Genomic DNA, 12,824 nt, shown 5'->3' on the forward strand with positions numbered 1-12,824 from the left:
CATCGACGGGACAAACCCCGTTCCTAATGATGTTTGGTCGTGAGTCTCGTCTACCCGCAGACTTGCTGTTCGGCATTCCTCCACCCCAAACGGAGGAAGGGAGTCGCCCCGTGGAACATCTGATGGAGACCCTACGAGGGGTCCGGGACCGGGCCTACCCGCAAGGGGAGGCCGCGCATCGGCGACAGGAACAGAGCACCCGACCCCGCGTGGAGCCCCCCCTTTTCTTGACAGGTACCAAGGTGTGGCTACACACCCCTCGCGTCGGGGCCGGACAGGTGGGGAAGCTGACCACCTACTGGCGGGGCCCCTGGACCGTGGTACGGCAGATCTCTCCCTGGACGGTATTAATCCAGGGTGGAGAGAGGGGCCGAGAAACGGTGGTTAACGTCCGCCGCTTAAAACCATGGAGGGCAGCCCCGGCGGGGGAGAACCTCGCTGCCCGAGTACCGCGAAACCCCGGTGCCCCTGCGCCACCCGTGCTCGGGGGCCTCGCGCACTACATGGGCCCCGCCGTGCCCCCAGCCCCGAGGCGTCCCGGCCCCGCCAGAGGACGGCGGGGACGCCGCCCCTTAAACCCCGCTGCCGCGGAGTTTGTCCCCCAGCCCCCAGGTGCCGAGGGATCGGAGGAGCCACTGGAGTGGAGAAGGAGACCGCTGCAGGAAACCCCGAGGACGGAGCCACCTCCCCCGAGGCCAGCCACGAGATCCGGGCGGATCCCCCGGACCCCGCAGCGCTACCTCGTGAGCGCGGCCCAGGCGAGGTGCTCCAGTCAACCCGGGACGGGGACTGGCACCTCGGGGGGCTATGTGATGCCGCCGCCACGGAGCCGATCGGCGGGCGGCCCACCTGCGATCTCGCCGCTCCGAGCGACGAGGCCGACATTGCTCCACCCCACCACCTCCCCACCCCCCCCCCCCCCCCCACCGGAACACACACGCACGCACTCCCCCACCATTAGAGCGCGTGGGGAGACACCCTGGCCGACAGGTTTTCACCCAGAAGCCCTCGTAAAGGGATAATCTTCACGGTTTCCTGCAGCCAGGGAATTGGACGGTCTCCCCCGACGCTAACACCCACCGCGGCGCCGTGACTTTGGTTGTAATTACATGGTCACGACGGGGCTGCCGTACCACCGCGGGTAGACAGCACACACAACACACACGGGTCAGCAGGCAGGTAGGAGGGCAGAGCCACGAGCGGCGGGAAAGCAGGGTCGCCCTCTGGCTGGAGGGTCGCTGAGCAGGTAAATTTAGATGCGGACGTCGCTGAAAGCAACGGCCCGGGGGATGCTGGGATACAGATGGGCCTACCGATTGGCGGGTGATCCCAGCGAGCTGATTGGCCCGCGAGTCGGCACCAGGTAGCCCCTTTGATGTAGAAAGAATAAAGCGGGTCAGGGCGAAGGAAAAAGGGTCTCTGGCTACTCGAGTCAACCCCAGGCCCGTCAACTCCCGAGTCCAGCCGCGCGAACGTCCGTGGGACGTATCGACGCGCCGCGAGGACCAGACAGCAGTGACGACGAACCGTGAGTAAGAGAGAGAGAGGGAGTTGGGACTTAGCTTAAGAGCAAAACCGGAGAGGGTAAAGGGGAGAAGGACAGGTAGAGTGTAGTGCCGACTATCGAGAGATAGATCGGTCCTGCCCCGCTGATCCCGACTGACTCGATTAAATAAGGGTTCGCCGACGCGGTGGAATAAATCGTCGGCGGTTACATAACGGACTGGTGTGGTTTTTGTGGAAGCGTGGGTGCGCTTGCTGTCGCGGTGGTCGTTACATAACAGACTGGTGTGGTTATTGCGGAAGCGTGGGTGCGCTTGCTGTCGCGGTGGTCGTTACATAACAGACTGGTGTGGTTATTGCGGAAGCGTGGGTGCGCTTGCTGTCGCGGTGGTCGTTACATAACAGACTGGTGTGGTGGTTTTTGCGAGGGTGTGGAAAGAGAGTGGAAGCGTGGGTTCGCTTGCTGTTCTCGGTGGTCGCCGCGTGTGCGGAGCGGCGCCGCGTGGATTGTGTGCGCTACGAACCGTCGGCTGCGGACTCCTGCGTTGCGAGCGGATACCCGTCCCGCACGCATGCCCATCGCATAGCCCTTTAAACCCGTTCAAACCAATCCCCCCAAGCGTCGGAGTGAGCACGAACGACGTCGCTTACCCTCCGACCTTTGACCTCCTGTTACCCGCGTGTGATTGGTGCGTGGGACTGCGCGGGCGGGGAGCGTCGCGTTTGGGTGCCGGCGAAGCGCTAGCGGGTCCCAGGGGGGTCGAGTGGGATGCCCCACCGGCAGGAGACCCGGACTCGGGGGGGGACGGCACAGGGGGGGGAACAGGAGCGCGACGACCTTTCCCCGCCAGGGGAGGAGTGCGGCGGCGGCAGCTCCCACACTAGTGGAGAGTCTGGGAGCGTCGGTACTTCGCGGACAGGGTCGCAGGCAGGGGAGATCCCGGGGGCCGGCGACCCTAACATATTCGCAAATGGAAGAAACGCAAAAGAACTGTCAATCTCCCTCGGCTTGGGGCTCCATGCAAGATCTCACCTCGTGGAGTTGCAATGATCATGAGAACGGTGAGGAATCAGCCCAGAACTACACGTGAGTATCTTGTCAATGATCTCAAGGCAGCTGGGACCATAGTCACCAAGAAAACAATTGGTAACACACTACGCCATGAAGGACTGAAATCCTGCAGCGCCCGCAAGGTCCCCATGCTCAAGAAAGCACATATACATGCCCGTCTGAAGTTTGCCAGTGAACATCTGAATGATTCAGAGGACAACTGGGTAAAAGTGTTGTGGTCAGATGAGACCAAAATGGAGCTCTTTGGCATCAACTCAACTCGCCGTGTTTGGAGGAGGAAGAATGCTGCCTATGACCCCAAGAACACCATCCCCACCGTCAAACCTTGAGGTGGAAACATTATACTTTGGGGGTGATTGCCAACAAGGGTTTTGCCGTTTATTTGATTGGAAACTTTGGCATTAGTTCCAGCTTGGTATTTTTCTCCAGTTTGCACTGTGATTGTGTATTGCTTCACCCTAAGTGCTGTAATCTCCATATATATAAAAGGGAAATTTGTGATTGTGTGATTGTTCAAAATGTTTAGTGTACTTCCCGCCATGCAACAAACTTTAAATTTGCCATGTGGATACTTTCCAGACTGTACACCATGCAAAAAGTATAAAACAGACTTTTGTATTTGGGGGGGGGGGGCTCAATAATGCATGTATTTTTTTGCACAGCTAGTGAGCTGTGATGTCACATCTGCCATGTGACCCGTGTGCGGAAGCGAAACGGAGTGTGCCTGCTGATCGTGGGTGAAGTGAAATACAAATGTGTTGCAGGTCTAAGGCGTTCTTCGCGCAGCATTGCTTTATTATTTCAGTCGTTTACTGCCGAACGCACCCTGAAAGTTGTGTGTCTGCAGCAAGCGCGTCTATGTGTACCTATGGTTAGCGCGCTGCGCTACGAACCCGGCCACCTGGGTTCGATTCCCGCTCACGGCCACCACCGGTGACGATTATTTGAACCGACCCTAGGCCTCCCCTAGGTCGACTCAGCCTCAAACGAGTTACTGGTTTAGGGAGACAAAGGCGGCCGGGCGTGGTGAATCCAAGTCCCGAGCGAAGCTGGGTAGTAAAGCTAGTGTATCATATAATAAAAAGTGTATACTGTGTAGGAAGTGGTCAGGCATTGTGATGTATGCCCAAATCTGGTGGTATTATGTGAAATTTTATTATAGTATACTGCACAGCTGTATAGGCGCAGCCTGACAGAAATGTTAGGAGTTTGTGGAACCCCCCCGTGCCATTTGGCTTCTGAGAGGTACTCCCACCTCTTCCAACATGTCTGCCCCAGCATGGAAGTGGAATCTCAGTGATAGACCAGAGGACGCAAAAAGGCGAATAGCACAAAGACAATGCCACTATCAGGACATTGAGAGCTCGGGGTGAGCAGCTACATCATGGGACCTCCCTTGCCACTATCAAAATATAAGAATAGGTTTGACCCTTTCTGGCACTAAAACAAATTCTTATATTTTGATTGTCTTTGTGCTGTTCGCCCTTTGGCTTCTTCTGTCTAACTGTTTGAGACTTGGCTTTAAAGAAAGCGATCTCTGGTGTGGATCAATCCGTTTCAAAGACTGCATATACTATCAGAGCACGTGTTTGTTTGCATGCTCACCACAAGTATATGTGCTTGATGCAGACATGGATGCTTGCAAAATATTTCAGTTTGGTGTTTTAACATTTTAACACCTTTTATTATATGAATTCCTGCAGTCACGAAAGCTTTAAATCAAAATCTTAACACCTGTTTTATTGCCAGAAAGGGTAAAACCTATTATTATATTTTGATACTGGCAAGGGAGGTCCCATGATGTCTGGTGATTATTGAGGGTGGGCAACATAGCAAGGGTGACACTAATGGTGGAATAACAACCAGTAAGTAGAGTGGAGAAAGGCCAGGGCTACCCTCTACTCCATGAAAAACAACCTAAATAGGCCATCATCCTTTACAAGAAAAACAAGTGATTTTCAACAGCCAAAGTAATGCAGTATAGTGTATCCTTCAAGTAATGGGTGAATACACAAGTCCGACATTTTTAAAATCTTTATTGTCGAGCACATGTCATCCACAAAGTTTAAGGCACTTCGGCAAAGTTTAAACCATACTTTTACAAACAGACATACCCCGATTTACGCCCAGGATGCATCCCTAAAAACCAGAAATTTTTATCGAAGAGATGGGATGGTGGATCAGTCAGGGACGCGAACGCTTCGGCGCCACCTGGCACGTAAATGTCGCTAAACAGCGTAAACAATGTTGGGTCTAAATGGTAAAGTTCGTAAATCTCGAGTACGTTATCACAACGTGCCACAGTACGTAAAACGGGATAGGGTATAAATAAGTTGAGTACGTTCTCGTTAACGTACGTAAAACGGGAGAGCGTACAGACTTAAAAACACTCGTAAAATAATAAAAATACATTTTTTGGATTTTTAAAAACCAGTAATATCATCTTCTTTCGTATGGCTGATGTAATGATCCCCGCTATGGGGTAAACACTTCGTTGAGAATAAGAGGTAAGGGCATCAAGTGGCCCAGCTGGAAAGTGGCAGGAGTGGAAAAAGTTGACAACCCCTTATCTAAGTAGGGTTGTTATCCTTTGAGCAAGTACAGGCAAGTTATAACATCCCCTGGTCGCATTTTTTAAGGAACCGACAGATTAGTGGGATGCCATCACCAAAACCCCAGACAAGAACTTTGATCACTCTGCACACCAATATCCTCGACCGGCTAGAGGCACCGACACTTAATTATAGACTAGAAGCATACCGTCTTGTGGACAGTGAGGGATTTTTGATTATACGCAGCATTAGGTGTGGCACCTAGTCTCTTGCCTGCTGTTCCAGGCTCACCTTTATCGGTGTTACTATTATATTTTCGGTAAGCCAAGTCACTCCTGTGTATTGTGGGTCAAGTCTAGTGAGAACAGTCGTGCCCATTCACCTGAGGCGATTCAATAGGGTTGGTCTGTCTTAAATTTTTAGACAAGCCACCCTGCCAGTTGTCACGCAGTAGCGTATCTCTGGGACAACACGGTGCGCTCACAATGTTACAGGATGACCCCTTTATCCCGACACACCTAAGCCTACACGTTCCCAAACACTCACACACCCTTAAGGCACTTTTAGCCTTAGATGACGTTCACCACCCACTTTGGGCTTTGTGTGGTGGGGTGGTCCATATTTATCGGAAGCTGGGCACACTCAATTGTGATTGACACCTTGTTTGCTGCACACTTTCATAATTTTCAATTACTCCCTTTCCCTATACAGGTGGACCACATCCTCCCCATTATATTTTCCCTTGTTACTTGTACCATGTGACACTAGAACACTCTGGAATAAGCTCCTGGGCCAGGACATCCTCCAACAGAAATTAATTCAAATCTGCCAGGCCGCTGTGTCAGGCCCTAGATCGCTACCAATAAAGCTTATCCAATTCAAATGTATGCACGGCACCTATTTGACCAATGAAAGAGCAAATTCACATAAGCTTCCCTAGACTGCCCTTGATTCCCTCCAGGCATGGCTCAGACAGACCTTAATGCCTTTTGGTCATGCCCAGATATACTGAAATTTTACTCCGACATTACCAATTATTTTAAATAACATCTGTGGCACCAACCTTAGCCCCTGAATCAAATCAACGCGATGGGGCCTCAAACCAAACGGTGCATTAAAACACCAGCACGCATGACTAAAAATCGTTCATCTCACTGTAAGGAAGACTATCCTGGCAAATCGGACGAATCATGAACCTCCCTCCTGGAAAATGTGGCCCAACGCCTTCCTAGCCCTTACAGGAACAGAGCAACTTAGCCATAAGTTTAGGGGCAGGGAACGGGAACTTAAGGCTAAATGGTCCCTGTCCCTATTGAACCTGCCGTGAAGGTGTGCATGGTCGAGGAGACCGGTGGAGGGGACAGACTCTTGATGCACCACTCCATGGACATGACATAAGGTAGTTGGTTGCCCTACGAGATTTATATTGATGGTGACACGTTAACTCGGTGTGTTTGTTAGTTTACTCGGTAGATCTCTACTCCTTTTTTCATTGCTTGTGCTCTGTACCGGCCTCTTTTTTCAATGCAAAAATAAGTTCAAGTAAAAGTTAGCATTAATGAAAGGTAATACATTTTTTTTATTTGAGTAAGATTATATGAATTCTAGATTTAAAGCTTTCGTGACTGCTAGGATCCATACTCTTTGGTTCTATTGGGTAAAGTCACGTAGGTGAAAATAAAATAACAATTTTTATTTTCACGTAGGTGAAAGTCACGTAGGTGAAAATAAAATAACAATTTTTATTTTCACGTAGGTGTATTTTCACGTAGGTGAAAATAAAAATTGTTATTTTATTTTCACCTACGTGACTTTACCCAATAGAACCAAAGATTATATGAACTTTCGAAAAGAGATGGGATAATTCCAAAGTCGAGCAGTGCTCTGGAAGAAGCAGAAAGAGACACGGACTGGATTGAATCAGTAAGTGCTGCATTTGTTTAGGGTTCCAATTCTTGGTGATGACCCGCACTATGTAAGAAGCAGGTGTAGCCAAATCTTCCTGCACAAAAGTAAAAAAATAATGGTTATTGAATTATATTGTGACCACAAATCCTGACAGTTAATTTAATTATTGACTAGTATTCAGTCACAAAAAAACCGTATATTTTATAGCATTGTGTAAGAGCTATTTCGAAATACAATACATTATGATTGTATAAAACCATGTTAAAAGTATGCTCTTGCTAGCAAGCGATATCAGGGTTCTTGTCTATGTTACTACACAATCCATGGTTTGGTAATAACCCACGCATTCCTGGAGGCTGGCAGCATTTAACAATTCACTTAAAACTTGTGGAGTGGTAAACTTGCCAACCACGAAGCTATTCTGCCACCGATTTGTTTTCTTTTTATAACACATTCATTTAAAAACATGTATTTACATAAATAAGCATTTAATTGCAATCATTTATGGAGGATTTACTCACCTCAGTTTATAGGAGAATTAGAAACCCGATTCAACCGTTCACAGTGATAAGATGAACTGTAAAAAAAACAATCATTATTACTTTAAGAATAGTTTGCAATTCCAACTTTTTAATTTCCTCCCGAAAGAAAATACCCACAATGATGGAATTGATTAATTAATCCAATTAACTAAATTAAATACTTATACTCCAAAGTGTATGCTCCCCCAACCTGTATTGACCAGAATAGTGTAGTATAATCAAGTTTATCCATATTATTTCCTATGGTTTACAAACAGCAACAATGCAGAGAATCAGAAGTTACGTGATTTTGCCATTTAATTGCTTTGAGAAATGGCGAATTCATATTTGGGGGAGTGCGAAGTTACCCGGTCCATGGTTTGGAGTTCAATAGCCATAGTTGCACACAGAAAAGAGTCGGTGATTTAGGTATCAGCATTTTCCGTGCATGGATCCGAGTTACTCCTGCCCATTGTTAAGGTGAAACTAAAATAAACAACTAAGTCGTAAGAATGACCATTAATAAACATCAACCGCACAAAAATATCAGTGTGCAGCAAGTGTGTGGTTTGCCAAGGATGAAATTAGTGATGCAACTATTATTTTATTTTGTTTAACCTTAAATAGTGGATAATTCAATAAAGTTAAAATATTATTTCAGTGAGTGTATCAATTTAACTAATAATATATTAATTTGGCAGGGTGGTCCAGTGGTTAGAGTGCATGGCTGTCTGTTATAATTCTATGTGTTCAGAATTAAACTGAAAGCTGACTCAGCAATTTATCCCTCGGGGTTTGAGAACAATTTTTTACGACCTTGTGGGAAGAGACAAGTCAACCTCCGTTGGAATCGCATGGGCCCGCTATAAATGCGGAGTGTTTAGCACGAGCTTGAAGGTACAAGGAAATAAAACAACATCTTGAGATGCATTCAGACGCAAAATCGTATTGTAGCATAGAAACTCCACCCCATTTTTGAGTGGGAAACTACTTTGACATTGAACTTTATTATCTGAGATGTGTCAAAACGTGTCCCGTTTGTATTAGATCAGTAAGACATACTTAAACATCCAAAGTGAATACATAGGTTAATAGACATTAAAGTTAAATCATATATATTTTAATACAAAACACTTCCAATGCATTTTTTTAAAATGAATTCTGATAATTAACCAAACCGAAAATATACAGAATAACATAGTATCGGTAAACATGTTTGCGGCTCTAGGATGAGACATCAAATACAATAAATACTGTTGTAGTTGTCACATCCGAGACATTCCCTAAAGCCAACACAAGGCAGTGTAATAGGATGACAAGCAGCCTAGAAAACCACAATGCACCACAGAAAGCACCCTTGCTGGTCATTAACCACAGAAATACATTCATTCAGAAACTGTGGATTGGCTTAATACATGTAAGTATGGATAAAAGGTGAACATCACAATTGGGAATGAAATATGACTCCTTCCACAGCAGGGTGGTTGCTTATGCAGAGAAATGGATGAGCCAAATGCGAAAACTTTACACACCACCCTGCTCATAAACACCACAGTTATGTCAGAAGAGACCCGTGGAGTGATATAAACTTACCTTAAAGAGTTACAGCCATTCATTAAATTGGTCTAATTTAGATCGTTGCTCTGGCACGTAGCTGAAGACTGAATTTCATCACAATTCTCATCCATTTCATAAGCGCTCTTCCTGTAACGGTTCACACTGAAAGCCATGAGGTACTGTATGTATTAAATAAGGTACATTCGGGACAGTTTTTAATTACCGATGTGAAATGGCCATTGCTCAATGGAATAAAATGTGCGATGAAACACATTTATTTGCATGTTTACCAAAGTATGCAGAGTTTAAACATGAATGGGGCACGCACTATCATGTAATAAACATGGATATAACAAAATATGAATATAGATTTGTAACCCTTTCCAACATTTTCTGCTGGATGAGGACCTCCACACAAAGTGGGGGTCGTGTGAGTTAATTGACCATACTTCACCAGGCTAGTCGGTGCAGGTTAGTGAAGGCTTCCAGTATATAGATGTGGGAGCGTGGAAATGGATGTTGCTGCACTGCCCTCTGCTGCAAATCACGCAGCACTCCAGCTTCTTCTAAAGAACCTGCTGTGGTGGGTGCTCTTTCAAGCACTATCCACCAGGCTCAACACTACTTCGCTTCTGAGATCAGATGCATCCAAGGCAATTGGTTATAGACCAGAAACAGATTAAAAGCCTTGATATCGACCCTGAAGGTCTACATTTGGATTTCATATTGAACCTTTTCTTTATGAAACACCAATTAAGAGCTCTCAAATAACTTTGGCTGGCTACACATCAGCACACACCTTAGCTATATAAAATAACAGGGAAAACAAAGTGCACGCTGACCAAGCATAACAAAGACTGCACTGATTGAGTGTGCTAGAATTAGAAAGTGTTTCCCGGTCAAAAATATTCCCCTGCAGCACCGGATAAGTGAGGCTAAAATGCTTGCCGTTATGGATAAGTATGATTTGTGGGTAGTTTTGAAGTGGTCAGCATCATGTGGCTGCTAGCCATATAAAATTAATTTGTGGTCAATATGTTGCCCACAGGCCGTAAGTTCCTCACCGCTGCCCTAAAAGCAAACTGATGCTACGTCTCTGCGATTACAAACGAGACGCAAGCTGCGCTGTTCCTGGAATTGATTGGCTTGGTTCTTCTCCCAAGAAGATTGATTGACTTGGATTAAACCCCTTCCCTGCCATCCCCTGCATGGCTGGAAGGCAACAATCCATGAAAAAATATATAAAGAACGTATGTTTGGGTTGTCTCAATGTTTTGAAAATGTTTACTATGAAGTCACCACTGTTTCCATCCTAGCTAAAGCAGGTCGAGTGGCCCGATCACAGCTTTCTTGACCTCGTGCCCCACTGCCGTGGGAACCCCGACTTGACCCACTTTTCCAGTTCCCAAACATAGGTCAGTCCGCTATTAAATAAATATGGGAATGCGGTGTATTGTTTCCCTATATGAAGCTCTGTGAAGTGGCTAAATCTGCCTTTTATGCGAGTTCCTTGCTATCACTTGTATTTACTGACACCATCTGGTCAAATAGTTACAAAAATGAAACATGGAGAAAAATATTCACCTTGTTTATAATGGCAATGGAAATATTGTAAACTACAATAAATGCAAAGTACGTACATTTTCCCCATGTTGATGTTATTTTGGTCCGTTGCAGCCAACTAATAAGAAACAAGTTAAAATCACATCCTCAGTGTTAAAGTGTTCTAAAGATTTAGCGGTTGTGATTGCAGACGTAAAAATAAAAAAAATTAACACATAGGCTTTACACGACCAATATTATCCATGAGAGGTTTTTTGGGTTAGAGCGCGTAAATAGAAATGTGTCATATTATGGGTAAAAGATAGAAGTCATAACAGGTATTATACACAGGTACTGCCGGGGTCATGCATCCCCATAAAACAAAAAAATATTCTCAGAAACAAAGTAGAAAGTGAATGTTAGTACCAGTTGCCACTTGTGGCCACATCAGCAAGTTCAAAAATTGCCTTTAAACTAAAATTACAGCCTACAAAATACCGATTGGTACATAGCAATGTAAATTGATCTCTTGCTTATTTTTAAGTCACACACACTAACAAGATAAACATACCAATGCTACAAATGTTGAGACCATAAATCTTTACGGGAAAATTCACAGGAACTAATAAGCCCAAAAGAGCCAGCATACACATTGATAAATAAGCACCCATCTCTCCTGTATAGCTATGCAGGGAAGGTCATGCTGATGAGCCCGATCAAGGGTGAGGTCGCTCATCTATAATTAGCTTTCACTGTAGGTTTGCGACTTGTCATAATCGCAATGCAGCCAATGTATTGTGGCCAACATGGGGTTATTGCAATTCCTCGATCACCCATCGAAAAAAGGGATCAGATAGCCACTAGTATCATGAGAGGGTCAGGATTAACTGATGGGCATGGATAAAAATGTATTTTGATTTGACCTAGGAGTTAACACTTTGACATTTGTACCTGGTGATAACTAGCATTCACATCCTGGGAACCTGGGGGAGTAGATTCCACAACAGGAGATGACCTGAACATAAAAATACATATCTCAGTATAACAGTTGTGTTTTTTCAATTTAAATACAAAATCAAAAGTGAACAATTGCAAATAGGCTAAATATATTTACTTACTTGCATCGGTTTTTATACCATCTCAGAAGACGTTTTATGCACCGAGTCATGAAAATGCCACCAACAACTTCAATAAGGATACCAATACCAAAGCCAACATCAAATGAAAGGCATTGAGTGCCCTGACAAGGAACAACAGCAGCAGACCGAGGGGTAGAAGGAGTAGTCTGGATATCTGTGGAAACAAAAAAAGCAGCCACCTTGAGACATACAACAATGTAATCGGTTTAAACAGTTTTAAAATACAACACTACAATTGATACACAGTGATACCTCTGTTAACAAATAATCTGGGAAACTAATTCCTTCATAATGAAGTCAACCGTGCAGGGCCCCTTCTGCCCTTCTATTTTTGCAAAAAAAAATGAACAAAAATATCTTCAGAAATAATGCACAGTGATTTAAGAGTAAAAGGTTGAATGTTGTGCGTGCACATCACTTTGGACATTTGGACATCTGTGAAGAGCTTTATAGATCATTGGATTCCTCCAGGATAAATTAATATTCTGATTCTGACTGTGTCAGCAGCCAGTGAAGAGCTGTGCAAGTCTGCCTCACTTGGACCAGTCATCAGCAAGTTTCACCAGTCTTCCCTCATCCCGCTAGCCAGTGCTAGAGCTCAAATTAATATTTAAAGCTTTCATGACTGCAGGGATTCATCTTCTGGGTTCTTTCGGTAAAGTCACGTAGAATGGAGCTAAAATAATAATAAAAATAATAACAGAATAAAATTCTCACGACGTTGCGGCCACAACACAAGTAGCCTTCCTCAGGTGAAGAAACAGGACTGTCCGGAAGACAGCGCTTGAGTGAACCCTGCCAAGCTTGGAAGCGTCTTTTAAGCTGAGTGGGAGGAACAGAGCGCCTTGACAAAGGAGTTTTACATATACATTAGCATGTAACTGGGGGATTAGCATGATGTTGGTGTGAGGGATTAGCACCACGGAGAGCGACGAGCTCGGACCGGAGGAGGGGGGAGAGGAGTTTACATATACATTAGCATGTAACTGGGGGATTACCATGATGTTGGTGTGAAGGATTAGCACCACGG

The 12,824-nt window shown here is 45.6% G+C and overlaps 1 long non-coding RNA gene across 1 annotated transcript; it reads right to left on the minus strand.

The window, feature by feature from the left end:
- Window positions 1-4,594: 4,594 nt before the first annotated feature.
- On the minus strand, window positions 4,595-11,428 carry LOC142907048 (uncharacterized). Its single transcript, XR_012930656.1, has 3 exons — window positions 9,150-11,428; window positions 7,557-7,612; window positions 4,595-7,129 (listed from the first exon to the last, which is right to left on the minus strand). It is a non-coding gene; the product is annotated as an uncharacterized LOC142907048 (long non-coding RNA).
- Between the last annotated feature and the right edge of the window lie 1,396 nt (window positions 11,429-12,824).

The sequence above is a fragment of the Petromyzon marinus genome, chromosome 74, assembly GCF_048934315.1.
Source record: "Petromyzon marinus isolate PM22_M1 ecotype Great Lakes invasive population chromosome 74, UKy_Petmar_22M1.pri1.0, whole genome shotgun sequence".
NCBI lineage: Eukaryota > Metazoa > Chordata > Hyperoartia > Petromyzontiformes > Petromyzontidae > Petromyzon > Petromyzon marinus.